Here is a 24,483-nt window from a genome sequence, read left to right as displayed (position 1 = left end):
ATCCACCGATTGGCTGGGACTCCTGGGCGGGTCTTCTCTAGTCCATCCAATTTTCGCCATAGGATGTCACAGCCTTCTTTGCATACCCTTATTTAACCCACAAAAAGATGCCAACGGCAGGCGTGACATAATTTTTTGACGCATTATAAAGGATTAGGAAAAAGATAAAAAGCAGCTTACGGCCATACCTCTCTGGTTCCGCCCGATCTCGTCTGATCTCGGAAGCTAAGCAGAGCAGGGCCTGGTTAGTACCTGGATGGAAGACCGCCTGGGAATCCCAGGTGCCGTAAGCTTTTTCACTTCTCTCTGAAAGCTGCAGAGCGCCGCAGATTGTACACCTACAAATTACAAAAAGTATATCACATTGTTGAAGAGATGCATGTTTATTGTTGTTTTAACGTTGGATATGAAAGGCATTTAGACAATATTATCAAACATGATTCCGTTTCATGGTTGCTAAATTAGTGTTGATCAACATTTAACAATTGGCATACTTTTGTTTGTAATTTAGCCGTTGAAATACAGGTGCTAACCAAACATGTTAGATTTACCAGTGAAGAAAAGTAAAGTTCCCTTTAGGTTTTAGGAACCTCTCTTGCCAATGCTAAGAACTGCTTCAATTTTAGAAAAAGAAACTTCTGATTATCTTTGACACGTTTTAAAGGATTAGGAAAAAGTTGAAAAGCAGCTTACGGCCATACCTCTCTGGTTCCGCCCGATCTCGTCTGATCTCGGAAGCTAAGCAGAGCAGGGCCTGGTTAGTACCTGGATGGAAGACCGCCTGGGAATCCCAGGTGCCGTAAGCTTTTTCACTTCTCTCTGAAAGCTGCAGAGCGCCGCAGATTGTACACCTACAAATTACAAAAAGTATATCACATTGTTGAAGAGATGCATGTTTATTGTTGTTTTAACGTTGGATATGAAAGGCATTTAGACAATATTATCAAACATGATTCCGTTTCATGGTTGCTAAATTAGTGTTGATCAACATTTAACAATTGGCATACTTTTGTTTGTAATTTAGCCGTTGAAATACAGGTGCTAACCAAACATGTTAGATTTACCAGTGAAGAAAAGTAAAGTTCCCTTTAGGTTTTAGGAACCTCTCTTGCCAATGCTAAGAACTGCTTCAATTTTAGAAAAAGAAACTTCTGATTATCTTTGACACGTTTTAAAGGATTAGGAAAAAGTTGAAAAGCAGCTTACGGCCATACCTCTCTGGTTCCGCCCGATCTCGTCTGATCTCGGAAGCTAAGCAGAGCAGGGCCTGGTTAGTACCTGGATGGAAGACCGCCTGGGAATCCCAGGTGCCGTAAGCTTTTTCACTTCTCTCTCTGAAAGCCGCCCAGCGCCGTAGCTTGTACACCTACACAATTGTAAAAAGTTGATCACATTGTAGAAGAGATGCAATAGGAAGAAGATGAAAGGTGGCTTACGTCCATACCATCGTCAGGCCATTTGAGGTGGCGGGGACTGCAATTGCCATCCACCGATTGGCTGGGACTCCTGGGCGGGTCTTCTCTAGTCCATCCAATTTTCGCCATAGGATGTCACAGCCTTCTTTGCATACCCTTATTTAACCCACAAAAAGATGCCAACGGCAGGCGTGACATAATTTTTTGACGCATTATAAAGGATTAGGAAAAAGATAAAAAGCAGCTTACGGCCATACCTCTCTGGTTCCGCCCGATCTCGTCTGATCTCGGAAGCTAAGCAGAGCAGGGCCTGGTTAGTACCTGGATGGAAGACCGCCTGGGAATCCCAGGTGCCGTAAGCTTTTTCACTTCTCTCTGAAAGCTGCAGAGCGCCGCAGATTGTACACCTACAAATTACAAAAAGTATATCACATTGTTGAAGAGATGCATGTTTATTGTTGTTTTAACGTTGGATATGAAAGGCATTTAGACAATATTATCAAACATGATTCCGTTTCATGGTTGCTAAATTAGTGTTGATCAACATTTAACAATTGGCATACTTTTGTTTGTAATTTAGCCGTTGAAATACAGGTGCTAACCAAACATGTTAGATTTACCAGTGAAGAAAAGTAAAGTTCCCTTTAGGTTTTAGGAACCTCTCTTGCCAATGCTAAGAACTGCTTCAATTTTAGAAAAAGAAACTTCTGATTATCTTTGACACGTTTTAAAGGATTAGGAAAAAGTTGAAAAGCAGCTTACGGCCATACCTCTCTGGTTCCGCCCGATCTCGTCTGATCTCGGAAGCTAAGCAGAGCAGGGCCTGGTTAGTACCTGGATGGAAGACCGCCTGGGAATCCCAGGTGCCGTAAGCTTTTTCACTTCTCTCTGAAAGCTGCAGAGCGCCGCAGATTGTACACCTACAAATTACAAAAAGTATATCACATTGTTGAAGAGATGCATGTTTATTGTTGTTTTAACGTTGGATATGAAAGGCATTTAGACAATATTATCAAACATGATTCCGTTTCATGGTTGCTAAATTAGTGTTGATCAACATTTAACAATTGGCATACTTTTGTTTGTAATTTAGCCGTTGAAATACAGGTGCTAACCAAACATGTTAGATTTACCAGTGAAGAAAAGTAAAGTTCCCTTTAGGTTTTAGGAACCTCTCTTGCCAATGCTAAGAACTGCTTCAATTTTAGAAAAAGAAACTTCTGATTATCTTTGACACGTTTTAAAGGATTAGGAAAAAGTTGAAAAGCAGCTTACGGCCATACCTCTCTGGTTCCGCCCGATCTCGTCTGATCTCGGAAGCTAAGCAGAGCAGGGCCTGGTTAGTACCTGGATGGAAGACCGCCTGGGAATCCCAGGTGCCGTAAGCTTTTTCACTTCTCTCTGAAAGCTGCAGAGCGCCGCAGATTGTACACCTACAAATTACAAAAAGTATATCACATTGTTGAAGAGATGCATGTTTATTGTTGTTTTAACGTTGGATATGAAAGGCATTTAGACAATATTATCAAACATGATTCCGTTTCATGGTTGCTAAATTAGTGTTGATCAACATTTAACAATTGGCATACTTTTGTTTGTAATTTAGCCGTTGAAATACAGGTGCTAACCAAACATGTTAGATTTACCAGTGAAGAAAAGTAAAGTTCCCTTTAGGTTTTAGGAACCTCTCTTGCCAATGCTAAGAACTGCTTCAATTTTAGAAAAAGAAACTTCTGATTATCTTTGACACGTTTTAAAGGATTAGGAAAAAGTTGAAAAGCAGCTTACGGCCATACCTCTCTGGTTCCGCCCGATCTCGTCTGATCTCGGAAGCTAAGCAGAGCAGGGCCTGGTTAGTACCTGGATGGAAGACCGCCTGGGAATCCCAGGTGCCGTAAGCTTTTTCACTTCTCTCTCTGAAAGCCGCCCAGCGCCGTAGCTTGTACACCTACACAATTGTAAAAAGTTGATCACATTGTAGAAGAGATGCAATAGGAAGAAGATGAAAGGTGGCTTACGTCCATACCATCGTCAGGCCTTTTGAGGTGGCGGGGACTGCAATTGCCATCCACCGATTGGCTGGGACTCCTGGGCGGGTCTTCTCTAGTCCATCCAATTTTCGCCATAGGATGTCACAGCCTTCTTTGCATACCCTTATTTAACCCACAAAAAGATGCCAACGGCAGGCGTGACATAATTTTTTGACGCATTATAAAGGATTAGGAAAAAGATAAAAAGCAGCTTACGGCCATACCTCTCTGGTTCCGCCCGATCTCGTCTGATCTCGGAAGCTAAGCAGAGCAGGGCCTGGTTAGTACCTGGATGGAAGACCGCCTGGGAATCCCAGGTGCCGTAAGCTTTTTCACTTCTCTCTGAAAGCTGCAGAGCGCCGCAGATTGTACACCTACAAATTACAAAAAGTATATCACATTGTTGAAGAGATGCATGTTTATTGTTGTTTTAACGTTGGATATGAAAGGCATTTAGACAATATTATCAAACATGATTCCGTTTCATGGTTGCTAAATTAGTGTTGATCAACATTTAACAATTGGCATACTTTTGTTTGTAATTTAGCCGTTGAAATACAGGTGCTAACCAAACATGTTAGATTTACCAGTGAAGAAAAGTAAAGTTCCCTTTAGGTTTTAGGAACCTCTCTTGCCAATGCTAAGAACTGCTTCAATTTTAGAAAAAGAAACTTCTGATTATCTTTGACACGTTTTAAAGGATTAGGAAAAAGTTGAAAAGCAGCTTACGGCCATACCTCTCTGGTTCCGCCCGATCTCGTCTGATCTCGGAAGCTAAGCAGAGCAGGGCCTGGTTAGTACCTGGATGGAAGACCGCCTGGGAATCCCAGGTGCCGTAAGCTTTTTCACTTCTCTCTGAAAGCTGCAGAGCGCCGCAGATTGTACACCTACAAATTACAAAAAGTATATCACATTGTTGAAGAGATGCATGTTTATTGTTGTTTTAACGTTGGATATGAAAGGCATTTAGACAATATTATCAAACATGATTCCGTTTCATGGTTGCTAAATTAGTGTTGATCAACATTTAACAATTGGCATACTTTTGTTTGTAATTTAGCCGTTGAAATACAGGTGCTAACCAAACATGTTAGATTTACCAGTGAAGAAAAGTAAAGTTCCCTTTAGGTTTTAGGAACCTCTCTTGCCAATGCTAAGAACTGCTTCAATTTTAGAAAAAGAAACTTCTGATTATCTTTGACACGTTTTAAAGGATTAGGAAAAAGTTGAAAAGCAGCTTACGGCCATACCTCTCTGGTTCCGCCCGATCTCGTCTGATCTCGGAAGCTAAGCAGAGCAGGGCCTGGTTAGTACCTGGATGGAAGACCGCCTGGGAATCCCAGGTGCCGTAAGCTTTTTCACTTCTCTCTCTGAAAGCCGCCCAGCGCCGTAGCTTGTACACCTACACAATTGTAAAAAGTTGATCACATTGTAGAAGAGATGCAATAGGAAGAAGATGAAAGGTGGCTTACGTCCATACCATCGTCAGGCCATTTGAGGTGGCGGGGACTGCAATTGCCATCCACCGATTGGCTGGGACTCCTGGGCGGGTCTTCTCTAGTCCATCCAATTTTCGCCATAGGATGTCACAGCCTTCTTTGCATACCCTTATTTAACCCACAAAAAGATGCCAACGGCAGGCGTGACATAATTTTTTGACGCATTATAAAGGATTAGGAAAAAGATAAAAAGCAGCTTACGGCCATACCTCTCTGGTTCCGCCCGATCTCGTCTGATCTCGGAAGCTAAGCAGAGCAGGGCCTGGTTAGTACCTGGATGGAAGACCGCCTGGGAATCCCAGGTGCCGTAAGCTTTTTCACTTCTCTCTGAAAGCTGCAGAGCGCCGCAGATTGTACACCTACAAATTACAAAAAGTATATCACATTGTTGAAGAGATGCATGTTTATTGTTGTTTTAACGTTGGATATGAAAGGCATTTAGACAATATTATCAAACATGATTCCGTTTCATGGTTGCTAAATTAGTGTTGATCAACATTTAACAATTGGCATACTTTTGTTTGTAATTTAGCCGTTGAAATACAGGTGCTAACCAAACATGTTAGATTTACCAGTGAAGAAAAGTAAAGTTCCCTTTAGGTTTTAGGAACCTCTCTTGCCAATGCTAAGAACTGCTTCAATTTTAGAAAAAGAAACTTCTGATTATCTTTGACACGTTTTAAAGGATTAGGAAAAAGTTGAAAAGCAGCTTACGGCCATACCTCTCTGGTTCCGCCCGATCTCGTCTGATCTCGGAAGCTAAGCAGAGCAGGGCCTGGTTAGTACCTGGATGGAAGACCGCCTGGGAATCCCAGGTGCCGTAAGCTTTTTCACTTCTCTCTGAAAGCTGCAGAGCGCCGCAGATTGTACACCTACAAATTACAAAAAGTATATCACATTGTTGAAGAGATGCATGTTTATTGTTGTTTTAACGTTGGATATGAAAGGCATTTAGACAATATTATCAAACATGATTCCGTTTCATGGTTGCTAAATTAGTGTTGATCAACATTTAACAATTGGCATACTTTTGTTTGTAATTTAGCCGTTGAAATACAGGTGCTAACCAAACATGTTAGATTTACCAGTGAAGAAAAGTAAAGTTCCCTTTAGGTTTTAGGAACCTCTCTTGCCAATGCTAAGAACTGCTTCAATTTTAGAAAAAGAAACTTCTGATTATCTTTGACACGTTTTAAAGGATTAGGAAAAAGTTGAAAAGCAGCTTACGGCCATACCTCTCTGGTTCCGCCCGATCTCGTCTGATCTCGGAAGCTAAGCAGAGCAGGGCCTGGTTAGTACCTGGATGGAAGACCGCCTGGGAATCCCAGGTGCCGTAAGCTTTTTCACTTCTCTCTGAAAGCTGCAGAGCGCCGCAGATTGTACACCTACAAATTACAAAAAGTATATCACATTGTTGAAGAGATGCATGTTTATTGTTGTTTTAACGTTGGATATGAAAGGCATTTAGACAATATTATCAAACATGATTCCGTTTCATGGTTGCTAAATTAGTGTTGATCAACATTTAACAATTGGCATACTTTTGTTTGTAATTTAGCCGTTGAAATACAGGTGCTAACCAAACATGTTAGATTTACCAGTGAAGAAAAGTAAAGTTCCCTTTAGGTTTTAGGAACCTCTCTTGCCAATGCTAAGAACTGCTTCAATTTTAGAAAAAGAAACTTCTGATTATCTTTGACACGTTTTAAAGGATTAGGAAAAAGTTGAAAAGCAGCTTACGGCCATACCTCTCTGGTTCCGCCCGATCTCGTCTGATCTCGGAAGCTAAGCAGAGCAGGGCCTGGTTAGTACCTGGATGGAAGACCGCCTGGGAATCCCAGGTGCCGTAAGCTTTTTCACTTCTCTCTCTGAAAGCCGCCCAGCGCCGTAGCTTGTACACCTACACAATTGTAAAAAGTTGATCACATTGTAGAAGAGATGCAATAGGAAGAAGATGAAAGGTGGCTTACGTCCATACCATCGTCAGGCCTTTTGAGGTGGCGGGGACTGCAATTGCCATCCACCGATTGGCTGGGACTCCTGGGCGGGTCTTCTCTAGTCCATCCAATTTTCGCCATAGGATGTCACAGCCTTCTTTGCATACCCTTATTTAACCCACAAAAAGATGCCAACGGCAGGCGTGACATAATTTTTTGACGCATTATAAAGGATTAGGAAAAAGATAAAAAGCAGCTTACGGCCATACCTCTCTGGTTCCGCCCGATCTCGTCTGATCTCGGAAGCTAAGCAGAGCAGGGCCTGGTTAGTACCTGGATGGAAGACCGCCTGGGAATCCCAGGTGCCGTAAGCTTTTTCACTTCTCTCTGAAAGCTGCAGAGCGCCGCAGATTGTACACCTACAAATTACAAAAAGTATATCACATTGTTGAAGAGATGCATGTTTATTGTTGTTTTAACGTTGGATATGAAAGGCATTTAGACAATATTATCAAACATGATTCCGTTTCATGGTTGCTAAATTAGTGTTGATCAACATTTAACAATTGGCATACTTTTGTTTGTAATTTAGCCGTTGAAATACAGGTGCTAACCAAACATGTTAGATTTACCAGTGAAGAAAAGTAAAGTTCCCTTTAGGTTTTAGGAACCTCTCTTGCCAATGCTAAGAACTGCTTCAATTTTAGAAAAAGAAACTTCTGATTATCTTTGACACGTTTTAAAGGATTAGGAAAAAGTTGAAAAGCAGCTTACGGCCATACCTCTCTGGTTCCGCCCGATCTCGTCTGATCTCGGAAGCTAAGCAGAGCAGGGCCTGGTTAGTACCTGGATGGAAGACCGCCTGGGAATCCCAGGTGCCGTAAGCTTTTTCACTTCTCTCTGAAAGCTGCAGAGCGCCGCAGATTGTACACCTACAAATTACAAAAAGTATATCACATTGTTGAAGAGATGCATGTTTATTGTTGTTTTAACGTTGGATATGAAAGGCATTTAGACAATATTATCAAACATGATTCCGTTTCATGGTTGCTAAATTAGTGTTGATCAACATTTAACAATTGGCATACTTTTGTTTGTAATTTAGCCGTTGAAATACAGGTGCTAACCAAACATGTTAGATTTACCAGTGAAGAAAAGTAAAGTTCCCTTTAGGTTTTAGGAACCTCTCTTGCCAATGCTAAGAACTGCTTCAATTTTAGAAAAAGAAACTTCTGATTATCTTTGACACGTTTTAAAGGATTAGGAAAAAGTTGAAAAGCAGCTTACGGCCATACCTCTCTGGTTCCGCCCGATCTCGTCTGATCTCGGAAGCTAAGCAGAGCAGGGCCTGGTTAGTACCTGGATGGAAGACCGCCTGGGAATCCCAGGTGCCGTAAGCTTTTTCACTTCTCTCTCTGAAAGCCGCCCAGCGCCGTAGCTTGTACACCTACACAATTGTAAAAAGTTGATCACATTGTAGAAGAGATGCAATAGGAAGAAGATGAAAGGTGGCTTACGTCCATACCATCGTCAGGCCATTTGAGGTGGCGGGGACTGCAATGGCCATCCACCGATTGGCTGGGACTCCTGGGCGGGTCTTCTCTAGTCCATCCAATTTTCGCCATAGGATGTCACAGCCTTCTTTGCATACCCTTATTTAACCCACACAAAGATGCCAACGGCAGGCGTGACATAATTTTTTGACGCATTATAAAGGATTAGGAAAAAGATAAAAAGCAGCTTACGGCCATACCTCTCTGGTTCCGCCCGATCTCGTCTGATCTCGGAAGCTAAGCAGAGCAGGGCCTGGTTAGTACCTGGATGGAAGACCGCCTGGGAATCCCAGGTGCCGTAAGCTTTTTCACTTCTCTCTCTGAAAGCCGCCCAGCGCCGTAGCTTGTACACCTACACAATTGTAAAAAGTTGATCACATTGTAGAAGAGATGCAATAGGAAGAAGATGAAAGGTGGCTTACGTCCATACCATCGTCAGGCCATTTGAGGTGGCGGGGACTGCAATGGCCATCCACCGATTGGCTGGGACTCCTGGGCGGGTCTTCTCTAGTCCATCCAATTTTCGCCATAGGATGTCACAGCCTTCTTTGCATACCCTTATTTAACCCACACAAAGATGCCAATGGCAGGCGTGACATAATTTTTTGACGCATTATAAAGGATTAGGAAAAAGATAAAAAGCAGCTTACGGCCATACCTCTCTGGTTCCGCCCGATCTCGTCTGATCTCGGAAGCTAAGCAGAGCAGGGCCTGGTTAGTACCTGGATGGAAGACCGCCTGGGAATCCCAGGTGCCGTAAGCTTTTTCACTTCTCTCTGAAAGCTGCAGAGCGCCGCAGATTGTACACCTACAAATTACAAAAAGTATATCACATTGTTGAAGAGATGCATGTTTATTGTTGTTTTAACGTTGGATATGAAAGGCATTTAGACAATATTATCAAACATGATTCCGTTTCATGGTTGCTAAATTAGTGTTGATCAACATTTAACAATTGGCATACTTTTGTTTGTAATTTAGCCGTTGAAATACAGGTGCTAACCAAACATGTTAGATTTACCAGTGAACAAAAGTAAAGTTCCCTTTAGGTTTTAGGAACCTCTCTTGCCAATGCTAAGAACTGCTTCAATTTTAGAAAAAGAAACTTCTGATTATCTTTGACACGTTTTAAAGGATTAGGAAAAAGATGAAAAGCAGCTTACGGCCATACCTCTCTGGTTCCGCCCGATCTCGTCTGATCTCGGAAGCTAAGCAGAGCAGGGCCTGGTTAGTACCTGGATGGAAGACCGCCTGGGAATCCCAGGTGCCGTAAGCTTTTTCACTTCTCTCTCTGAAAGCCGCCCAGCGCCGTAGCTTGTACACCTACACAATTGTAAAAAGTTGATCACATTGTAGAAGAGATGCAATAGGAAGAAGATGAAAGGTGGCTTACGTCCATACCATCGTCAGGCCATTTGAGGTGGCGGGGACTGCAATTGCCATCCACCGATTGGCTGGGACTCCTGGGCGGGTCTTCTCTAGTCCATCCAATTTTCGCCATAGGATGTCACAGCCTTCTTTGCATACCCTTATTTAACCCACAAAAAGATGCCAACGGCAGGCGTGACATAATTTTTTGACGCATTATAAAGGATTAGGAAAAAGATAAAAAGCAGCTTACGGCCATACCTCTCTGGTTCCGCCCGATCTCGTCTGATCTCGGAAGTTAAGCAGAGCAGGGCCTGGTTAGTACCTGGATGGAAGACCGCCTGGGAATCCCAGGTGCCGTAAGCTTTTTCACTTCTCTCTGAAAGCTGCAGAGCGCCGCAGATTGTACACCTACAAATTACAAAAAGTATATCACATTGTTGAAGAGATGCATGTTTATTGTTGTTTTAACGTTGGATATGAAAGGCATTTAGACAATATTATCAAACATGATTCCGTTTCATGGTTGCTAAATTAGTGTTGATCAACATTTAACAATTGGCATACTTTTGTTTGTAATTTAGCCGTTGAAATACAGGTGCTAACCAAACATGTTAGATTTACCAGTGAAGAAAAGTAAAGTTCCCTTTAGGTTTTAGGAACCTCTCTTGCCAATGCTAAGAACTGCTTCAATTTTAGAAAAAGAAACTTCTGATTATCTTTGACACGTTTTAAAGGATTAGGAAAAAGATGAAAAGCAGCTTACGGCCATACCTCTCTGGTTCCGCCCGATCTCGTCTGATCTCGGAAGCTAAGCAGAGCAGGGCCTGGTTAGTACCTGGATGGAAGACCGCCTGGGAATCCCAGGTGCCGTAAGCTTTTTCACTTCTCTCTCTGAAAGCCGCCCAGCGCCGTAGCTTGTACACCTACACAATTGTAAAAAGTTGATCACATTGTAGAAGAGATGCAATAGGAAGAAGATGAAAGGTGGCTTACGTCCATACCATCGTCAGGCCATTTGAGGTGGCGGGGACTGCAATTGCCATCCACCGATTGGCTGGGACTCCTGGGCGGGTCTTCTCTAGTCCATCCAATTTTCGCCATAGGATGTCACAGCCTTCTTTGCATACCCTTATTTAACCCACAAAAAGATGCCAACGGCAGGCGTGACATAATTTTTTGACGCATTATAAAGGATTAGGAAAAAGATAAAAAGCAGCTTACGGCCATACCTCTCTGGTTCCGCCCGATCTCGTCTGATCTCGCAAGCTAAGCAGAGCAGGGCCTGGTTAGTACCTGGATGGAAGACCGCCTGGGAATCCCAGGTGCCGTAAGCTTTTTCACTTCTCTCTGAAAGCTGCAGAGCGCCGCAGATTGTACACCTACAAATTACAAAAAGTATATCACATTGTTGAAGAGATGCATGTTTATTGTTGTTTTAACGTTGGATATGAAAGGCATTTAGACAATATTATCAAACATGATTCCGTTTCATGGTTGCTAAATTAGTGTTGATCAACATTTAACAATTGGCATACTTTTGTTTGTAATTTAGCCGTTGAAATACAGGTGCTAACCAAACATGTTAGATTTACCAGTGAAGAAAAGTAAAGTTCCCTTTAGGTTTTAGGAACCTCTCTTGCCAATGCTAAGAACTGCTTCAATTTTAGAAAAAGAAACTTCTGATTATCTTTGACACGTTTTAAAGGATTAGGAAAAAGTTGAAAAGCAGCTTACGGCCATACCTCTCTGGTTCCGCCCGATCTCGTCTGATCTCGGAAGCTAAGCAGAGCAGGGCCTGGTTAGTACCTGGATGGAAGACCGCCTGGGAATCCCAGGTGCCGTAAGCTTTTTCACTTCTCTCTGAAAGCTGCAGAGCGCCGCAGATTGTACACCTACAAATTACAAAAAGTATATCACATTGTTGAAGAGATGCATGTTTATTGTTGTTTTAACGTTGGATATGAAAGGCATTTAGACAATATTATCAAACATGATTCCGTTTCATGGTTGCTAAATTAGTGTTGATCAACATTTAACAATTGGCATACTTTTGTTTGTAATTTAGCCGTTGAAATACAGGTGCTAACCAAACATGTTAGATTTACCAGTGAAGAAAAGTAAAGTTCCCTTTAGGTTTTAGGAACCTCTCTTGCCAATGCTAAGAACTGCTTCAATTTTAGAAAAAGAAACTTCTGATTATCTTTGACACGTTTTAAAGGATTAGGAAAAAGTTGAAAAGCAGCTTACGGCCATACCTCTCTGGTTCCGCCCGATCTCGTCTGATCTCGGAAGCTAAGCAGAGCAGGGCCTGGTTAGTACCTGGATGGAAGACCGCCTGGGAATCCCAGGTGCCGTAAGCTTTTTCACTTCTCTCTGAAAGCTGCAGAGCGCCGCAGATTGTACACCTACAAATTACAAAAAGTATATCACATTGTTGAAGAGATGCATGTTTATTGTTGTTTTAACGTTGGATATGAAAGGCATTTAGACAATATTATCAAACATGATTCCGTTTCATGGTTGCTAAATTAGTGTTGATCAACATTTAACAATTGGCATACTTTTGTTTGTAATTTAGCCGTTGAAATACAGGTGCTAACCAAACATGTTAGATTTACCAGTGAAGAAAAGTAAAGTTCCCTTTAGGTTTTAGGAACCTCTCTTGCCAATGCTAAGAACTGCTTCAATTTTAGAAAAAGAAACTTCTGATTATCTTTGACACGTTTTAAAGGATTAGGAAAAAGTTGAAAAGCAGCTTACGGCCATACCTCTCTGGTTACGCCCGATCTCGTCTGATCTCGGAAGCTAAGCAGAGCAGGGCCTGGTTAGTACCTGGATGGAAGACCGCCTGGGAATCCCAGGTGCCGTAAGCTTTTTCACTTCTCTCTGAAAGCTGCAGAGCGCCGCAGATTGTACACCTACAAATTACAAAAAGTATATCACATTGTTGAAGAGATGCATGTTTATTGTTGTTTTAACGTTGGATATGAAAGGCATTTAGACAATATTATCAAACATGATTCCGTTTCATGGTTGCTAAATTAGTGTTGATCAACATTTAACAATTGGCATACTTTTGTTTGTAATTTAGCCGTTGAAATACAGGTGCTAACCAAACATGTTAGATTTACCAGTGAAGAAAAGTAAAGTTCCCTTTAGGTTTTAGGAACCTCTCTTGCCAATGCTAAGAACTGCTTCAATTTTAGAAAAAGAAACTTCTGATTATCTTTGACACGTTTTAAAGGATTAGGAAAAAGTTGAAAAGCAGCTTACGGCCATACCTCTCTGGTTCCGCCCGATCTCGTCTGATCTCGGAAGCTAAGCAGAGCAGGGCCTGGTTAGTACCTGGATGGAAGACCGCCTGGGAATCCCAGGTGCCGTAAGCTTTTTCACTTCTCTCTCTGAAAGCCGCCCAGCGCCGTAGCTTGTACACCTACACAATTGTAAAAAGTTGATCACATTGTAGAAGAGATGCAATAGGAAGAAGATGAAAGGTGGCTTACGTCCATACCATCGTCAGGCCATTTGAGGTGGCGGGGACTGCAATTGCCATCCACCGATTGGCTGGGACTCCTGGGCGGGTCTTCTCTAGTCCATCCAATTTTCGCCATAGGATGTCACAGCCTTCTTTGCATACCCTTATTTAACCCACAAAAAGATGCCAACGGCAGGCGTGACATAATTTTTTGACGCATTATAAAGGATTAGGAAAAAGATAAAAAGCAGCTTACGGCCATACCTCTCTGGTTCCGCCCGATCTCGTCTGATCTCGGAAGCTAAGCAGAGCAGGGCATGGTTAGTACCTGGATGGAAGACCGCCTGGGAATCCCAGGTGCCGTAAGCTTTTTCACTTCTCTCTGAAAGCTGCAGAGCGCCGCAGATTGTACACCTACAAATTACAAAAAGTATATCACATTGTTGAAGAGATGCATGTTTATTGTTGTTTTAACGTTGGATATGAAAGGCATTTAGACAATATTATCAAACATGATTCCGTTTCATGGTTGCTAAATTAGTGTTGATCAACATTTAACAATTGGCATACTTTTGTTTGTAATTTAGCCGTTGAAATACAGGTGCTAACCAAACATGTTAGATTTACCAGTGAAGAAAAGTAAAGTTCCCTTTAGGTTTTAGGAACCTCTCTTGCCAATGCTAAGAACTGCTTCAATTTTAGAAAAAGAAACTTCTGATTATCTTTGACACGTTTTAAAGGATTAGGAAAAAGTTGAAAAGCAGCTTACGGCCATACCTCTCTGGTTCCGCCCGATCTCGTCTGATCTCGGAAGCTAAGCAGAGCAGGGCCTGGTTAGTACCTGGATGGAAGACCGCCTGGGAATCCCAGGTGCCGTAAGCGTTTTCACTTCTCTCTGAAAGCTGCAGAGCGCCGCAGATTGTACACCTACAAATTACAAAAAGTATATCACATTGTTGAAGAGATGCATGTTTATTGTTGTTTTAACGTTGGATATGAAAGGCATTTAGACAATATTATCAAACATGATTCCGTTTCATGGTTGCTAAATTAGTGTTGATCAACATTTAACAATTGGCATACTTTTGTTTGTAATTTAGCCGTTGAAATACAGGTGCTAACCAAACATGTTAGATTTACCAGTGAAGAAAAGTAAAGTTCCCTTTAGGTTTTAGGAACCTCTCTTGCCAATGCTAAGAACTGCTTCAATTTTAGAAAAAGAAACTTCTGATTATCTTTGACACGTTTTAAAGGATTAGGAAAAAGTTGAAAAGCAGCTTACGGCCATACCTCTCTGGTTCCGCCCGATCTCGTCTGATCTCGGAAGCTAAGCAGAGCAGGGCCTGGTTAGTACCTGGATGGAAGACCGCCTGGGAATCCCAGGTGCCGTAAGCTTTTTCACTTCTCTCTCTGAAAGCCGCCCAGCGCCGTAGCTTGTACACCTACACAATTGTAAAAAGTTGATCACATTGTAGAAGAGATGCAATAGGAAGAAGATGAAAGGTGGCTTACGTCCATACCATCGTCAGGCCATTTGAGGTGGCGGGGACTGCAATTGCCATCCACCGATTGGCTGGGACTCCTGGGCGGGTCTTCTCTAGTCCATCCAATTTTCGCCATAGGATGTCACAGCCTTCTTTGCATACCCTTATTTAACCCACAAAAAGATGCCAACGGCAGGCGTGACATAATTTTTTGACGCATTATAAAGGATTAGGAAAAAGATAAAAAGCAGCTTACGGCCATACCTCTCTGGTTCCGCCCGATCTCGTCTGATCTCGGAAGCTAAGCAGAGCAGGGCCTGGTTAGTACCTGGATGGAAGACCGCCTGGGAATCCCAGGTGCCGTAAGCTTTTTCACTTCTCTCTGAAAGCTGCAGAGCGCCGCAGATTGTACACCTACAAATTACAAAAAGTATATCACATTGTTGAAGAGATGCATGTTTATTGTTGTTTTAACGTTGGATATGAAAGGCATTTAGACAATATTATCAAACATGATTCCGTTTCATGGTTGCTAAATTAGTGTTGATCAACATTTAACAATTGGCATACTTTTGTTTGTAATTTAGCCGTTGAAATACAGGTGCTAACCAAACATGTTAGATTTACCAGTGAAGAAAAGTAAAGTTCCCTTTAGGTTTTAGGAACCTCTCTTGCCAATGCTAAGAACTGCTTCAATTTTAGAAAAAGAAACTTCTGATTATCTTTGACACGTTTTAAAGGATTAGGAAAAAGTTGAAAAGCAGCTTACGGCCATACCTCTCTGGTTCCGCCCGATCTCGTCTGATCTCGGAAGCTAAGCAGAGCAGGGCCTGGTTAGTACCTGGATGGAAGACCGCCTGGGAATCCCAGGTGCCGTAAGCTTTTTCACTTCTCTCTCTGAAAGCCGCCCAGCGCCGTAGCTTGTACACCTACACAATTGTAAAAAGTTGATCACATTGTAGAAGAGATGCAATAGGAAGAAGATGAAAGGTGGCTTACGTCCATACCATCGTCAGGCCATTTGAGGTGGCGGGGACTGCAATTGCCATCCACCGATTGGCTGGGACTCCTGGGCGGGTCTTCTCTAGTCCATCCAATTTTCGCCATAGGATGTCACAGCCTTCTTTGCATACCCTTATTTAACCCACAAAAAGATGCCAACGGCAGGCGTGACATAATTTTTTGACGCATTATAAAGGATTAGGAAAAAGATAAAAAGCAGCTTACGGCCATACCTCTCTGGTTCCGCCCGATCTCGTCTGATCTCGGAAGCTAAGCAGAGCAGGGCCTGGTTAGTACCTGGATGGAAGACCGCCTGGGAATCCCAGGTGCCGTAAGCTTTTTCACTTCTCTCTGAAAGCTGCAGAGCGCCGCAGATTGTACACCTACAAATTACAAAAAGTATATCACATTGTTGAAGAGATGCATGTTTATTGTTGTTTTAACGTTGGATATGAAAGGCATTTAGACAATATTATCAAACATGATTCCGTTTCATGGTTGCTAAATTAGTGTTGATCAACATTTAACAATTGGCATACTTTTGTTTGTAATTTAGCCGTTGAAATACAGGTGCTAACCAAACATGTTAGATTTACCAGTGAAGAAAAGTAAAGTTCCCTTTAGGTTTTAGGAACCTCTCTTGCCAATGCTAAGAACTGCTTCAATTTTAGAAAAAGAAACTTCTGATTATCTTTGACACGTTTTAAAGGATTAGGAAAAAGTTGAAAAGCAGCTTACGGCCATACCTCTCTGGTTCCGCCCGATCTCGTCTGATCTCGGAAGCTAAGCAGAGCAGGGCCTGGTTAGTACCTGGATGGAAGACCGCCTGGGAATCCCAGGTGCCGTAAGCTTTTTCACTTCTCTCTCTGAAAGCCGCCCAGCGCCGTAGCTTGTACACCTACACAATTGTAAAAAGTTGATCACATTGTAGAAGAGATGCAATAGGAAGAAGATGAAAGGTGGCTTACGTCCATACCATCGTCAGGCCATTTGAGGTGGCGGGGACTGCAATGGCCATCCACCGATTGGCTGGGACTCCTGGGCGGGTCTTCTCTAGTCCATCCAATTTTCGCCATAGGATGTCACAGCCTTCTTTGCATACCCTTATTTAACCCACAAAAAGATGCCAACGGCAGGCGTGACATAATTTTTTGACGCATTATAAAGGATTAGGAAAAAGATAAAAAGCAGCTTACGGCCATACCTCTCTGGTTCCGCCCGATCTCGTCTGATCTCGGAAGTTAAGCAGAGCAGGGCCTGGTTAGTACCTGGATGGAAGACCGCCTGGGAATCCCAGGTGCCGTAAGCTTTTTCACTTCTCTCTGAAAGCTGCAGAGCGCCGCAGATTGTACACCTACAAATTACAAAAAGTATATCACATTGTTGAAGAGATGCATGTTTATTGTTGTTTTAACGTTGGATATGAAAGGCATTTAGACAATATTATCAAACATGATTCCGTTTCATGGTTGCTAAATTAGTGTTGATCAACATTTAACAATTGGCATACTTTTGTTTGTAATTTAGCCGTTGAAATACAGGTGCTAACCAAACATGTTAGATTTACCAGTGAAGAAAAGTAAAGTTCCCTTTAGGTTTTAGGAACCTCTCTTGCCAATGCTAAGAACTGCTTCAATTTTAGAAAAAGAAACTTCTGATTATCTTTGACACGTTTTAAAGGATTAGGAAAAAGATGAAAAGCAGCTTACGGCCATACCTCTCTGGTTCCGCCCGATCTCGTCTGATCTCGGAAGCTAAGCAGAGCAGGGCCTGGTTAGTACCTGGATGGAAGACCGCCTGGGAATCCCAGGTGCCGTAAGCTTTTTCACTTCTCTCTCTGAAAGCCGCCCAGCGCCGTAGCTTGTACACCTACACAATTGTAAAAAGTTGATCACATTGTAGAAGAGATGCAATAGGAAGAAGATGAAAGGTGGCTTACGTCCATACCATCGTCAGGCCATTTGAGGTGGCGGGGACTGCAATTGCCATCCACCGATTGGCTGGGACTCCTGGGCGGGTCTTCTCTAGTCCATCCAATTTTCGCCATAGGATGTCACAGCCTTCTTTGCATACCCTTATTTAACCCACAAAAAGATGCCAACGGCAGGCGTGACATAATTTTTTGACGCATTATAAAGGATTAGGAAAAAGATAAAAAGCAGCTTACGGCCATACCTCTCTGGTTCCGCCCGATCTCGTCTGATCTCGGAAGCTAAGCAGAGCAGGGCCTGGTTAGTACCTGGATGGAAGACCGCCTGGGAATCCCAGGTGCCGTAAGCTTTTTCACTTCTCTCTGAAAGCTGCAGAGCGCCGCAGATTGTACACCTACAAATTACAAAAAGTATATCACATTGTTGAAGAGATGCATGTTTATTGTTGTTTTAACGTTGGATATGAAAGGCATTTAGACAATATTATCAAACATGATTCCGTTTCATGGTTGCTAAATTAGTGTTGATCAACATTTAACAATTGGCATACTTTTGTTTGTAATTTAGCCGTTGAAATACAGGTGCTAACCAAACATGTTAGATTTACCAGTGAAGAAAAGTAAAGTTCCCTTTAGGTTTTAGGAACCTCTCTTGCCAATGCTAAGAACTGCTTCAATTTTAGAAAAAGAAACTTCTGATTATCTTTGACACGTTTTAAAGGATTAGGAAAAAGTTGAAAAGCAGCTTACGGCCATACCTCTCTGGTTCCGCCCGATCTCGTCTGATCTCGGAAGCTAAGCAGAGCAGGGCCTGGTTAGTACCTGGATGGAAGACCGCCTGGGAATCCCAGGTGCCGTAAGCTTTTTCACTTCTCTCTGAAAGCTGCAGAGCGCCGCAGATTGTACACCTACAAATTACAAAAAGTATATCACATTGTTGAAGAGATGCATGTTTATTGTTGTTTTAACGTTGGATATGAAAGGCATTTAGACAATATTATCAAACATGATTCCGTTTCATGGTTGCTAAATTAGTGTTGATCAACATTTAACAATTGGCATACTTTTGTTTGTAATTTAGCCGTTGAAATACAGGTGCTAACCAAACATGTTAGATTTACCAGTGAAGAAAAGTAAAGTTCCCTTTAGGTTTTAGGAACCTCTCTTGCCAATGCTAAGAACTGCTTCAATTTTAGAAAAAGAAACTTCTGATTATCTTTGACACGTTTTAAAGGATTAGGAAAAAGTTGAAAAGCAGCTTACGGCCATACCTCTCTGGTTACGCCCGATCTCGTCTGATCTCGGAAGCTAAGCAGAGCAGGGCCTGGTTAGTACCTGGATGGAAGACCGCCTGGGAATCCCAGGTGCCGTAAGCTTTTTCACTTCTCTCTGAAAGCTGCAGAGCGCCGCAGATTGTACACCTACAAATTACAAAAAGTATATCACATTGTTGAAGAGATGCATGTTTATTGTTGTTTTAACGTTGGATATGAAAGGCATTTAGACAATATTATCAAACATGATTCCGTTTCATGGTTGCTAAATTAGTGTTGATCAACATTTAACAATTGGCATACTTTTGTTTGTAATTTAGCCGTTGAAATACAGGTGCTAACCAAACATGTTAGATTTACCAGTGAAGAAAAGTAAAGTTCCCTTTAGGTTTTAGGAACCTCTCTTGCCAATGCTAAGAACTGCTTCAATTTTAGAAAAAGAAACTTCTGATTATCTTTGACACGTTTTAAAGGATTAGGAAAAAGTTGAAAAGCAGCTTACGGCCATACCTCTCTGGTTCCGCCCGATCTCGTCTGATCTCGGAAGCTAAGCAGAGCAGGGCCTGGTTAGTACCTGGATGGAAGACCGCCTGGGAATCCCAGGTGCCGTAAGCTTTTTCACTTCTCTCTCTGAAAGCCGCCCAGCGCCGTAGCTTGTACACCTACACAATTGTAAAAAGTTGATCACATTGTAGAAGAGATGCAATAGGAAGAAGATGAAAGGTGGCTTACGTCCATACCATCGTCAGGCCATTTGAGGTGGCGGGGACTGCAATTGCCATCCACCGATTGGCTGGGACTCCTGGGCGGGTCTTCTCTAGTCCATCCAATTTTCGCCATAGGATGTCACAGCCTTCTTTGCATACCCTTATTTAACCCACAAAAAGATGCCAACGGCAGGCGTGACATAATTTTTTGACGCATTATAAAGGATTAGGAAAAAGATAAAAAGCAGCTTACGGCCATACCTCTCTGGTTCCGCCCGATCTCGTCTGATCTCGGAAGCTAAGCAGAGCAGGGCCTGGTTAGTACCTGGATGGAAGACCGCCTGGGAATCCCAGGTGCCGTAAGCTTTTTCACTTCTCTCTGAAAGCTGCAGAGCGCCGCAGATTGTACACCTACAAATTACAAAAAGTATATCACATTGTTGAAGAGATGCATGTTTATTGTTGTTTTAACGTTGGATATGAAAGGCATTTAGACAATATTATCAAACATGATTCCGTTTCATGGTTGCTAAATTAGTGTTGATCAACATTTAACAATTGGCATACTTTTGTTTGTAATTTAGCCGTTGAAATACAGGTGCTAACCAAACATGTTAGATTTACCAGTGAAGAAAAGTAAAGTTCCCTTTAGGTTTTAGGAACCTCTCTTGCCAATGCTAAGAACTGCTTCAATTTTAGAAAAAGAAACTTCTGATTATCTTTGACACGTTTTAAAGGATTAGGAAAAAGTTGAAAAGCAGCTTACGGCCATACCTCTCTGGTTCCGCCCGATCTCGTCTGATCTCGGAAGCTAAGCAGAGCAGGGCCTGGTTAGTACCTGGATGGAAGACCGCCTGGGAATCCCAGGTGCCGTAAGCTTTTTCACTTCTCTCTGAAAGCTGCAGAGCGCCGCAGATTGTACACCTACAAATTACAAAAAGTATATCACATTGTTGAAGAGATGCATGTTTATTGTTGTTTTAACGTTGGATATGAAAGGCATTTAGACAATATTATCAAACATGATTCCGTTTCATGGTTGCTAAATTAGTGTTGATCAACATTTAACAATTGGCATACTTTTGTTTGTAATTTAGCCGTTGAAATACAGGTGCTAACCAAACATGTTAGATTTACCAGTGAAGAAAAGTAAAGTTCCCTTTAGGTTTTAGGAACCTCTCTTGCCAATGCTAAGAACTGCTTCAATTTTAGAAAAAGAAACTTCTGATTATCTTTGACACGTTTTAAAGGATTAGGAAAAAGTTGAAAAGCAGCTTACGGCCATACCTCTCTGGTTCCGCCCGATCTCGTCTGATCTCGGAAGCTAAGCAGAGCAGGGCCTGGTTAGTACCTGGATGGAAGACCGCCTGGGAATCCCAGGTGCCGTAAGCTTTTTCACTTCTCTCTCTGAAAGCCGCCCAGCGCCGTAGCTTGTACACCTACACAATTGTAAAAAGTTGATCACATTGTAGAAGAGATGCAATAGGAAGAAGATGAAAGGTGGCTTACGTCCATACCATCGTCAGGCCATTTGAGGTGGCGGGGACTGCAATGGCCATCCACCGATTGGCTGGGACTCCTGTGCGGGTCTTCTCTAGTCCATCCAATTTTCGCCATAGGATGTCACAGCCTTCTTTGCATACCCTTATTTAACCCACACAAAGATGCCAACGGCAGGCGTGACATAATTTTTTGACGCATTATAAAGGATTAGGAAAAAGATAAAAAGCAGCTTACGGCCATACCTCTCTGGTTCCGCCCGATCTCGTCTGATCTCGGAAGCTAAGCAGAGCAGGGCCTGGTTAGTACCTGGATGGAAGACCGCCTGGGAATCCCAGGTGCCGTAAGCTTTTTCACTTCTCTCTCTGAAAGCCGCCCAGCGCCGTAGCTTGTACACCTACACAATTGTAAAAAGTTGATCACATTGTAGAAGAGATGCAATAGGAAGAAGATGAAAGGTGGCTTACGTCCATACCATCGTCAGGCCATTTGAGGTGGCGGGGACTGCAATGGCCATCCACCGATTGGCTGGGACTCCTGGGCGGGTCTTCTCTAGTCCATCCAATTTTCGCCATAGGATGTCACAGCCTTCTTTGCATACCCTTATTTAACCCACACAAAGATGCCAATGGCAGGCGTGACATAATTTTTTGACGCATTATAAAGGATTAGGAAAAAGATAAAAAGCAGCTTACGGCCATACCTCTCTGGTTCCGCCCGATCTCGTCTGATCTCGGAAGCTAAGCAGAGCAGGGCCTGGTTAGTACCTGGATGGAAGACCGCCTGGGAATCCCAGGTGCCGTAAGCTTTTTCACTTCTCTCTCTGAAAGCCGCCCAGCGCCGTAGCTTGTACACCTACACAATTGTAAAAAGTTGATCACATTGTAGAAGAGATGCAATAGGAAGAAGATGAAAGGTGGCTTACGTCCATACCATCGTCAGGCCATTTGAGGTGGCGGGGACTGCAATTGCCATCCACCGATTGGCTGGGACTCCTGGGCGGGTCTTCTCTAGTCCATCCAATTTTCGCCATAGGATGTCACAGCCTTCTTTGCATACCCTTATTTAACCCACAAAAAGATGCCAACGGCAGGCGTGACATAATTTTTTGACGCATTATAAAGGATTAGGAAAAAGATAAAAAGCAGCTTACGGCCATACCTCTCTGGTTCCGCCCGATCTCGTCTGATCTCGGAAGCTAAGCAGAGCAGGGCCTGGTTAGTACCTGGATGGAAGACCGCCTGGGAATCCCAGGTGCCGTAAGCTTTTTCACTTCTCTCTGAAAGCTGCAGAGCGCCGCAGATTGTACACCTACAAATTACAAAAAGTATATCACATTGTTGAAGAGATGCATGTTTATTGTTGTTTTAACGTTGGATATGAAAGGCATTTAGACAATATTATCAAACATGATTCCGTTTCATGGTTGCTAAATTAGTGTTGATCAACATTTAACAATTGGCATACTTTTGTTTGTAATTTAGCCGTTGAAATACAGGTGCTAACCAAACATGTTAGATTTACCAGTGAAGAAAAGTAAAGTTCCCTTTAGGTTTTAGGAACCTCTCTTGCCAATGCTAAGAACTGCTTCAATTTTAGAAAAAGAAACTTCTGATTATCTTTGACACGTTTTAAAGGATTAGGAAAAAGTTGAAAAGCAGCTTACGGCCATACCTCTCTGGTTCCGCCCGATCTCGTCTGATCTCGGAAGCTAAGCAGAGCAGGGCCTGGTTAGTACCTGGATGGAAGACCGCCTGGGAATCCCAGGTGCCGTAAGCGTTTTCACTTCTCTCTGAAAGCTGCAGAGCGCCGCAGATTGTACACCTACAAATTACAAAAAGTATATCACATTGTTGAAGAGATGCATGTTTATTGTTGTTTTAACGTTGGATATGAAAGGCATTTAGACAATATTATCAAACATGATTCCGTTTCATGGTTGCTAAATTAGTGTTGATCAACATTTAACAATTGGCATACTTTTGTTTGTAATTTAGCCGTTGAAATACAGGTGCTAACCAAACATGTTAGATTTACCAGTGAAGAAAAGTAAAGTTCCCTTTAGGTTTTAGGAACCTCTCTTGCCAATGCTAAGAACTGCTTCAATTTTAGAAAAAGAAACTTCTGATTATCTTTGACACGTTTTAAAGGATTAGGAAAAAGTTGAAAAGCAGCTTACGGCCATACCTCTCTGGTTCCGCCCGATCTCGTCTGATCTCGGAAGCTAAGCAGAGCAGGGCCTGGTTAGTACCTGGATGGAAGACCGCCTGGGAATCCCAGGTGCCGTAAGCTTTTTCACTTCTCTCTCTGAAAGCCGCCCAGCGCCGTAGCTTGTACACCTACACAATTGTAAAAAGTTGATCACATTGTAGAAGAGATGCAATAGGAAGAAGATGAAAGGTGGCTTACGTCCATACCATCGTCAGGCCATTTGAGGTGGCGGGGACTGCAATTGCCATCCACCGATTGGCTGGGACTCCTGGGCGGGTCTTCTCTAGTCCATCCAATTTTCGCCATAGGATGTCACAGCCTTCTTTGCATACCCTTATTTAACCCACAAAAAGATGCCAACGGCAGGCGTGACATAATTTTTTGACGCATTATAAAGGATTAGGAAAAAGATAAAAAGCAGCTTACGGCCATACCTCTCTGGTTCCGCCCGATCTCGTCTGATCTCGGAAGCTAAGCAGAGCAGGGCCTGGTTAGTACCTGGATGGAAGACCGCCTGGGAATCCCAGGTGCCGTAAGCTTTTTCACTTCTCTCTGAAAGCTGCAGAGCGCCGCAGATTGTACACCTACAAATTACAAAAAGTATATCACATTGTTGAAGAGATGCATGTTTATTGTTGTTTTAACGTTGGATATGAAAGGCATTTAGACAATATTATCAAACATGATTCCGTTTCATGGTTGCTAAATTAGTGTTGATCAACATTTAACAATTGGCATACTTTTGTTTGTAATTTAGCCGTTGAAATACAGGTGCTAACCAAACATGTTAGATTTACCAGTGAAGAAAAGTAAAGTTCCCTTTAGGTTTTAGGAACCTCTCTTGCCAATGCTAAGAACTGCTTCAATTTTAGAAAAAGAAACTTCTGATTATCTTTGACACGTTTTAAAGGATTAGGAAAAAGTTGAAAAGCAGCTTACGGCCATACCTCTCTGGTTCCGCCCGATCTCGTCTGATCTCGGAAGCTAAGCAGAGCAGGGCCTGGTTAGTACCTGGATGGAAGACCGCCTGGGAATCCCAGGTGCCGTAAGCGTTTTCACTTCTCTCTGAAAGCTGCAGAGCGCCGCAGATTGTAC

The 24,483-nt window shown here is 42.6% G+C and overlaps 50 non-coding genes across 50 annotated transcripts; all 50 read left to right on the top strand.

The window, feature by feature from the left end:
• Positions 1-174: 174 nt before the first annotated feature.
• LOC134110838 (5S ribosomal RNA) lies at positions 175-293 on the top strand. Its single transcript, XR_009944221.1, has one exon. It is a non-coding gene; the product is annotated as a 5S ribosomal RNA (ribosomal RNA).
• A 394-nt stretch (positions 294-687) lies between these two features.
• LOC134110836 (5S ribosomal RNA) lies at positions 688-806 on the top strand. The gene has a single exon (XR_009944219.1). It is a non-coding gene; the product is annotated as a 5S ribosomal RNA (ribosomal RNA).
• A 394-nt stretch (positions 807-1,200) lies between these two features.
• On the top strand, positions 1,201-1,319 carry LOC134110835 (5S ribosomal RNA). Its single transcript, XR_009944218.1, has one exon. It is a non-coding gene; the product is annotated as a 5S ribosomal RNA (ribosomal RNA).
• A 339-nt stretch (positions 1,320-1,658) lies between these two features.
• On the top strand, positions 1,659-1,777 carry LOC134110834 (5S ribosomal RNA). Its single transcript, XR_009944217.1, has one exon. It is a non-coding gene; the product is annotated as a 5S ribosomal RNA (ribosomal RNA).
• A 394-nt stretch (positions 1,778-2,171) lies between these two features.
• On the top strand, positions 2,172-2,290 carry LOC134110833 (5S ribosomal RNA). Its single transcript, XR_009944216.1, has one exon. It is a non-coding gene; the product is annotated as a 5S ribosomal RNA (ribosomal RNA).
• A 394-nt stretch (positions 2,291-2,684) lies between these two features.
• LOC134110832 (5S ribosomal RNA) lies at positions 2,685-2,803 on the top strand. The gene has a single exon (XR_009944215.1). It is a non-coding gene; the product is annotated as a 5S ribosomal RNA (ribosomal RNA).
• A 394-nt stretch (positions 2,804-3,197) lies between these two features.
• On the top strand, positions 3,198-3,316 carry LOC134110830 (5S ribosomal RNA). Its single transcript, XR_009944213.1, has one exon. It is a non-coding gene; the product is annotated as a 5S ribosomal RNA (ribosomal RNA).
• A 339-nt stretch (positions 3,317-3,655) lies between these two features.
• On the top strand, positions 3,656-3,774 carry LOC134110829 (5S ribosomal RNA). Its single transcript, XR_009944212.1, has one exon. It is a non-coding gene; the product is annotated as a 5S ribosomal RNA (ribosomal RNA).
• A 394-nt stretch (positions 3,775-4,168) lies between these two features.
• Positions 4,169-4,287, top strand: LOC134110828 (5S ribosomal RNA). The gene has a single exon (XR_009944211.1). It is a non-coding gene; the product is annotated as a 5S ribosomal RNA (ribosomal RNA).
• A 394-nt stretch (positions 4,288-4,681) lies between these two features.
• LOC134110827 (5S ribosomal RNA) lies at positions 4,682-4,800 on the top strand. Its single transcript, XR_009944210.1, has one exon. It is a non-coding gene; the product is annotated as a 5S ribosomal RNA (ribosomal RNA).
• Positions 4,801-5,139: 339 nt separating this feature from the next.
• Positions 5,140-5,258, top strand: LOC134110826 (5S ribosomal RNA). The gene has a single exon (XR_009944209.1). It is a non-coding gene; the product is annotated as a 5S ribosomal RNA (ribosomal RNA).
• Positions 5,259-5,652: 394 nt separating this feature from the next.
• On the top strand, positions 5,653-5,771 carry LOC134110825 (5S ribosomal RNA). The gene has a single exon (XR_009944208.1). It is a non-coding gene; the product is annotated as a 5S ribosomal RNA (ribosomal RNA).
• A 394-nt stretch (positions 5,772-6,165) lies between these two features.
• Positions 6,166-6,284, top strand: LOC134110824 (5S ribosomal RNA). Its single transcript, XR_009944207.1, has one exon. It is a non-coding gene; the product is annotated as a 5S ribosomal RNA (ribosomal RNA).
• Positions 6,285-6,678: 394 nt separating this feature from the next.
• Positions 6,679-6,797, top strand: LOC134110823 (5S ribosomal RNA). Its single transcript, XR_009944206.1, has one exon. It is a non-coding gene; the product is annotated as a 5S ribosomal RNA (ribosomal RNA).
• Positions 6,798-7,136: 339 nt separating this feature from the next.
• LOC134110822 (5S ribosomal RNA) lies at positions 7,137-7,255 on the top strand. The gene has a single exon (XR_009944205.1). It is a non-coding gene; the product is annotated as a 5S ribosomal RNA (ribosomal RNA).
• A 394-nt stretch (positions 7,256-7,649) lies between these two features.
• LOC134110821 (5S ribosomal RNA) lies at positions 7,650-7,768 on the top strand. The gene has a single exon (XR_009944204.1). It is a non-coding gene; the product is annotated as a 5S ribosomal RNA (ribosomal RNA).
• Positions 7,769-8,162: 394 nt separating this feature from the next.
• Positions 8,163-8,281, top strand: LOC134110819 (5S ribosomal RNA). The gene has a single exon (XR_009944202.1). It is a non-coding gene; the product is annotated as a 5S ribosomal RNA (ribosomal RNA).
• Positions 8,282-8,620: 339 nt separating this feature from the next.
• On the top strand, positions 8,621-8,739 carry LOC134110818 (5S ribosomal RNA). Its single transcript, XR_009944201.1, has one exon. It is a non-coding gene; the product is annotated as a 5S ribosomal RNA (ribosomal RNA).
• A 339-nt stretch (positions 8,740-9,078) lies between these two features.
• On the top strand, positions 9,079-9,197 carry LOC134110817 (5S ribosomal RNA). The gene has a single exon (XR_009944200.1). It is a non-coding gene; the product is annotated as a 5S ribosomal RNA (ribosomal RNA).
• A 394-nt stretch (positions 9,198-9,591) lies between these two features.
• On the top strand, positions 9,592-9,710 carry LOC134110816 (5S ribosomal RNA). The gene has a single exon (XR_009944199.1). It is a non-coding gene; the product is annotated as a 5S ribosomal RNA (ribosomal RNA).
• Positions 9,711-10,049: 339 nt separating this feature from the next.
• On the top strand, positions 10,050-10,168 carry LOC134111391 (5S ribosomal RNA). The gene has a single exon (XR_009944774.1). It is a non-coding gene; the product is annotated as a 5S ribosomal RNA (ribosomal RNA).
• A 394-nt stretch (positions 10,169-10,562) lies between these two features.
• LOC134110815 (5S ribosomal RNA) lies at positions 10,563-10,681 on the top strand. Its single transcript, XR_009944198.1, has one exon. It is a non-coding gene; the product is annotated as a 5S ribosomal RNA (ribosomal RNA).
• A 339-nt stretch (positions 10,682-11,020) lies between these two features.
• Positions 11,021-11,139, top strand: LOC134111396 (5S ribosomal RNA). The gene has a single exon (XR_009944779.1). It is a non-coding gene; the product is annotated as a 5S ribosomal RNA (ribosomal RNA).
• Positions 11,140-11,533: 394 nt separating this feature from the next.
• LOC134110814 (5S ribosomal RNA) lies at positions 11,534-11,652 on the top strand. Its single transcript, XR_009944197.1, has one exon. It is a non-coding gene; the product is annotated as a 5S ribosomal RNA (ribosomal RNA).
• Positions 11,653-12,046: 394 nt separating this feature from the next.
• Positions 12,047-12,165, top strand: LOC134110813 (5S ribosomal RNA). Its single transcript, XR_009944196.1, has one exon. It is a non-coding gene; the product is annotated as a 5S ribosomal RNA (ribosomal RNA).
• Positions 12,166-12,559: 394 nt separating this feature from the next.
• Positions 12,560-12,678, top strand: LOC134111748 (5S ribosomal RNA). Its single transcript, XR_009945092.1, has one exon. It is a non-coding gene; the product is annotated as a 5S ribosomal RNA (ribosomal RNA).
• A 394-nt stretch (positions 12,679-13,072) lies between these two features.
• On the top strand, positions 13,073-13,191 carry LOC134110812 (5S ribosomal RNA). Its single transcript, XR_009944195.1, has one exon. It is a non-coding gene; the product is annotated as a 5S ribosomal RNA (ribosomal RNA).
• Positions 13,192-13,530: 339 nt separating this feature from the next.
• LOC134111390 (5S ribosomal RNA) lies at positions 13,531-13,649 on the top strand. Its single transcript, XR_009944773.1, has one exon. It is a non-coding gene; the product is annotated as a 5S ribosomal RNA (ribosomal RNA).
• Positions 13,650-14,043: 394 nt separating this feature from the next.
• Positions 14,044-14,162, top strand: LOC134111063 (5S ribosomal RNA). Its single transcript, XR_009944446.1, has one exon. It is a non-coding gene; the product is annotated as a 5S ribosomal RNA (ribosomal RNA).
• A 394-nt stretch (positions 14,163-14,556) lies between these two features.
• Positions 14,557-14,675, top strand: LOC134110811 (5S ribosomal RNA). The gene has a single exon (XR_009944194.1). It is a non-coding gene; the product is annotated as a 5S ribosomal RNA (ribosomal RNA).
• A 339-nt stretch (positions 14,676-15,014) lies between these two features.
• On the top strand, positions 15,015-15,133 carry LOC134110810 (5S ribosomal RNA). The gene has a single exon (XR_009944193.1). It is a non-coding gene; the product is annotated as a 5S ribosomal RNA (ribosomal RNA).
• Positions 15,134-15,527: 394 nt separating this feature from the next.
• On the top strand, positions 15,528-15,646 carry LOC134110808 (5S ribosomal RNA). The gene has a single exon (XR_009944191.1). It is a non-coding gene; the product is annotated as a 5S ribosomal RNA (ribosomal RNA).
• A 339-nt stretch (positions 15,647-15,985) lies between these two features.
• On the top strand, positions 15,986-16,104 carry LOC134110807 (5S ribosomal RNA). The gene has a single exon (XR_009944190.1). It is a non-coding gene; the product is annotated as a 5S ribosomal RNA (ribosomal RNA).
• A 394-nt stretch (positions 16,105-16,498) lies between these two features.
• On the top strand, positions 16,499-16,617 carry LOC134110806 (5S ribosomal RNA). The gene has a single exon (XR_009944189.1). It is a non-coding gene; the product is annotated as a 5S ribosomal RNA (ribosomal RNA).
• A 339-nt stretch (positions 16,618-16,956) lies between these two features.
• LOC134111280 (5S ribosomal RNA) lies at positions 16,957-17,075 on the top strand. The gene has a single exon (XR_009944663.1). It is a non-coding gene; the product is annotated as a 5S ribosomal RNA (ribosomal RNA).
• A 394-nt stretch (positions 17,076-17,469) lies between these two features.
• Positions 17,470-17,588, top strand: LOC134110805 (5S ribosomal RNA). Its single transcript, XR_009944188.1, has one exon. It is a non-coding gene; the product is annotated as a 5S ribosomal RNA (ribosomal RNA).
• A 339-nt stretch (positions 17,589-17,927) lies between these two features.
• LOC134110804 (5S ribosomal RNA) lies at positions 17,928-18,046 on the top strand. The gene has a single exon (XR_009944187.1). It is a non-coding gene; the product is annotated as a 5S ribosomal RNA (ribosomal RNA).
• Positions 18,047-18,440: 394 nt separating this feature from the next.
• On the top strand, positions 18,441-18,559 carry LOC134110803 (5S ribosomal RNA). Its single transcript, XR_009944186.1, has one exon. It is a non-coding gene; the product is annotated as a 5S ribosomal RNA (ribosomal RNA).
• A 394-nt stretch (positions 18,560-18,953) lies between these two features.
• On the top strand, positions 18,954-19,072 carry LOC134111637 (5S ribosomal RNA). Its single transcript, XR_009944981.1, has one exon. It is a non-coding gene; the product is annotated as a 5S ribosomal RNA (ribosomal RNA).
• Positions 19,073-19,466: 394 nt separating this feature from the next.
• Positions 19,467-19,585, top strand: LOC134110802 (5S ribosomal RNA). The gene has a single exon (XR_009944185.1). It is a non-coding gene; the product is annotated as a 5S ribosomal RNA (ribosomal RNA).
• Positions 19,586-19,924: 339 nt separating this feature from the next.
• LOC134110801 (5S ribosomal RNA) lies at positions 19,925-20,043 on the top strand. Its single transcript, XR_009944184.1, has one exon. It is a non-coding gene; the product is annotated as a 5S ribosomal RNA (ribosomal RNA).
• A 394-nt stretch (positions 20,044-20,437) lies between these two features.
• LOC134110800 (5S ribosomal RNA) lies at positions 20,438-20,556 on the top strand. The gene has a single exon (XR_009944183.1). It is a non-coding gene; the product is annotated as a 5S ribosomal RNA (ribosomal RNA).
• Positions 20,557-20,950: 394 nt separating this feature from the next.
• On the top strand, positions 20,951-21,069 carry LOC134110799 (5S ribosomal RNA). The gene has a single exon (XR_009944182.1). It is a non-coding gene; the product is annotated as a 5S ribosomal RNA (ribosomal RNA).
• A 339-nt stretch (positions 21,070-21,408) lies between these two features.
• LOC134110797 (5S ribosomal RNA) lies at positions 21,409-21,527 on the top strand. The gene has a single exon (XR_009944180.1). It is a non-coding gene; the product is annotated as a 5S ribosomal RNA (ribosomal RNA).
• A 339-nt stretch (positions 21,528-21,866) lies between these two features.
• Positions 21,867-21,985, top strand: LOC134110796 (5S ribosomal RNA). The gene has a single exon (XR_009944179.1). It is a non-coding gene; the product is annotated as a 5S ribosomal RNA (ribosomal RNA).
• A 339-nt stretch (positions 21,986-22,324) lies between these two features.
• Positions 22,325-22,443, top strand: LOC134110795 (5S ribosomal RNA). Its single transcript, XR_009944178.1, has one exon. It is a non-coding gene; the product is annotated as a 5S ribosomal RNA (ribosomal RNA).
• Positions 22,444-22,837: 394 nt separating this feature from the next.
• Positions 22,838-22,956, top strand: LOC134111062 (5S ribosomal RNA). The gene has a single exon (XR_009944445.1). It is a non-coding gene; the product is annotated as a 5S ribosomal RNA (ribosomal RNA).
• A 394-nt stretch (positions 22,957-23,350) lies between these two features.
• On the top strand, positions 23,351-23,469 carry LOC134110794 (5S ribosomal RNA). The gene has a single exon (XR_009944177.1). It is a non-coding gene; the product is annotated as a 5S ribosomal RNA (ribosomal RNA).
• Positions 23,470-23,808: 339 nt separating this feature from the next.
• LOC134110793 (5S ribosomal RNA) lies at positions 23,809-23,927 on the top strand. The gene has a single exon (XR_009944176.1). It is a non-coding gene; the product is annotated as a 5S ribosomal RNA (ribosomal RNA).
• Positions 23,928-24,321: 394 nt separating this feature from the next.
• LOC134111061 (5S ribosomal RNA) lies at positions 24,322-24,440 on the top strand. Its single transcript, XR_009944444.1, has one exon. It is a non-coding gene; the product is annotated as a 5S ribosomal RNA (ribosomal RNA).
• Positions 24,441-24,483: the final 43 nt, after the last annotated feature.

Source organism: Pungitius pungitius, unplaced genomic scaffold (genome assembly GCF_949316345.1).
Source record: "Pungitius pungitius unplaced genomic scaffold, fPunPun2.1 scaffold_29, whole genome shotgun sequence".
NCBI classification, from domain to species: Eukaryota; Metazoa; Chordata; class Actinopteri; order Perciformes; family Gasterosteidae; genus Pungitius; species Pungitius pungitius.
The sequence above is the reverse complement of the archived record's forward strand: the minus strand, read 5'-3'. Positions and strand labels throughout refer to the sequence as shown.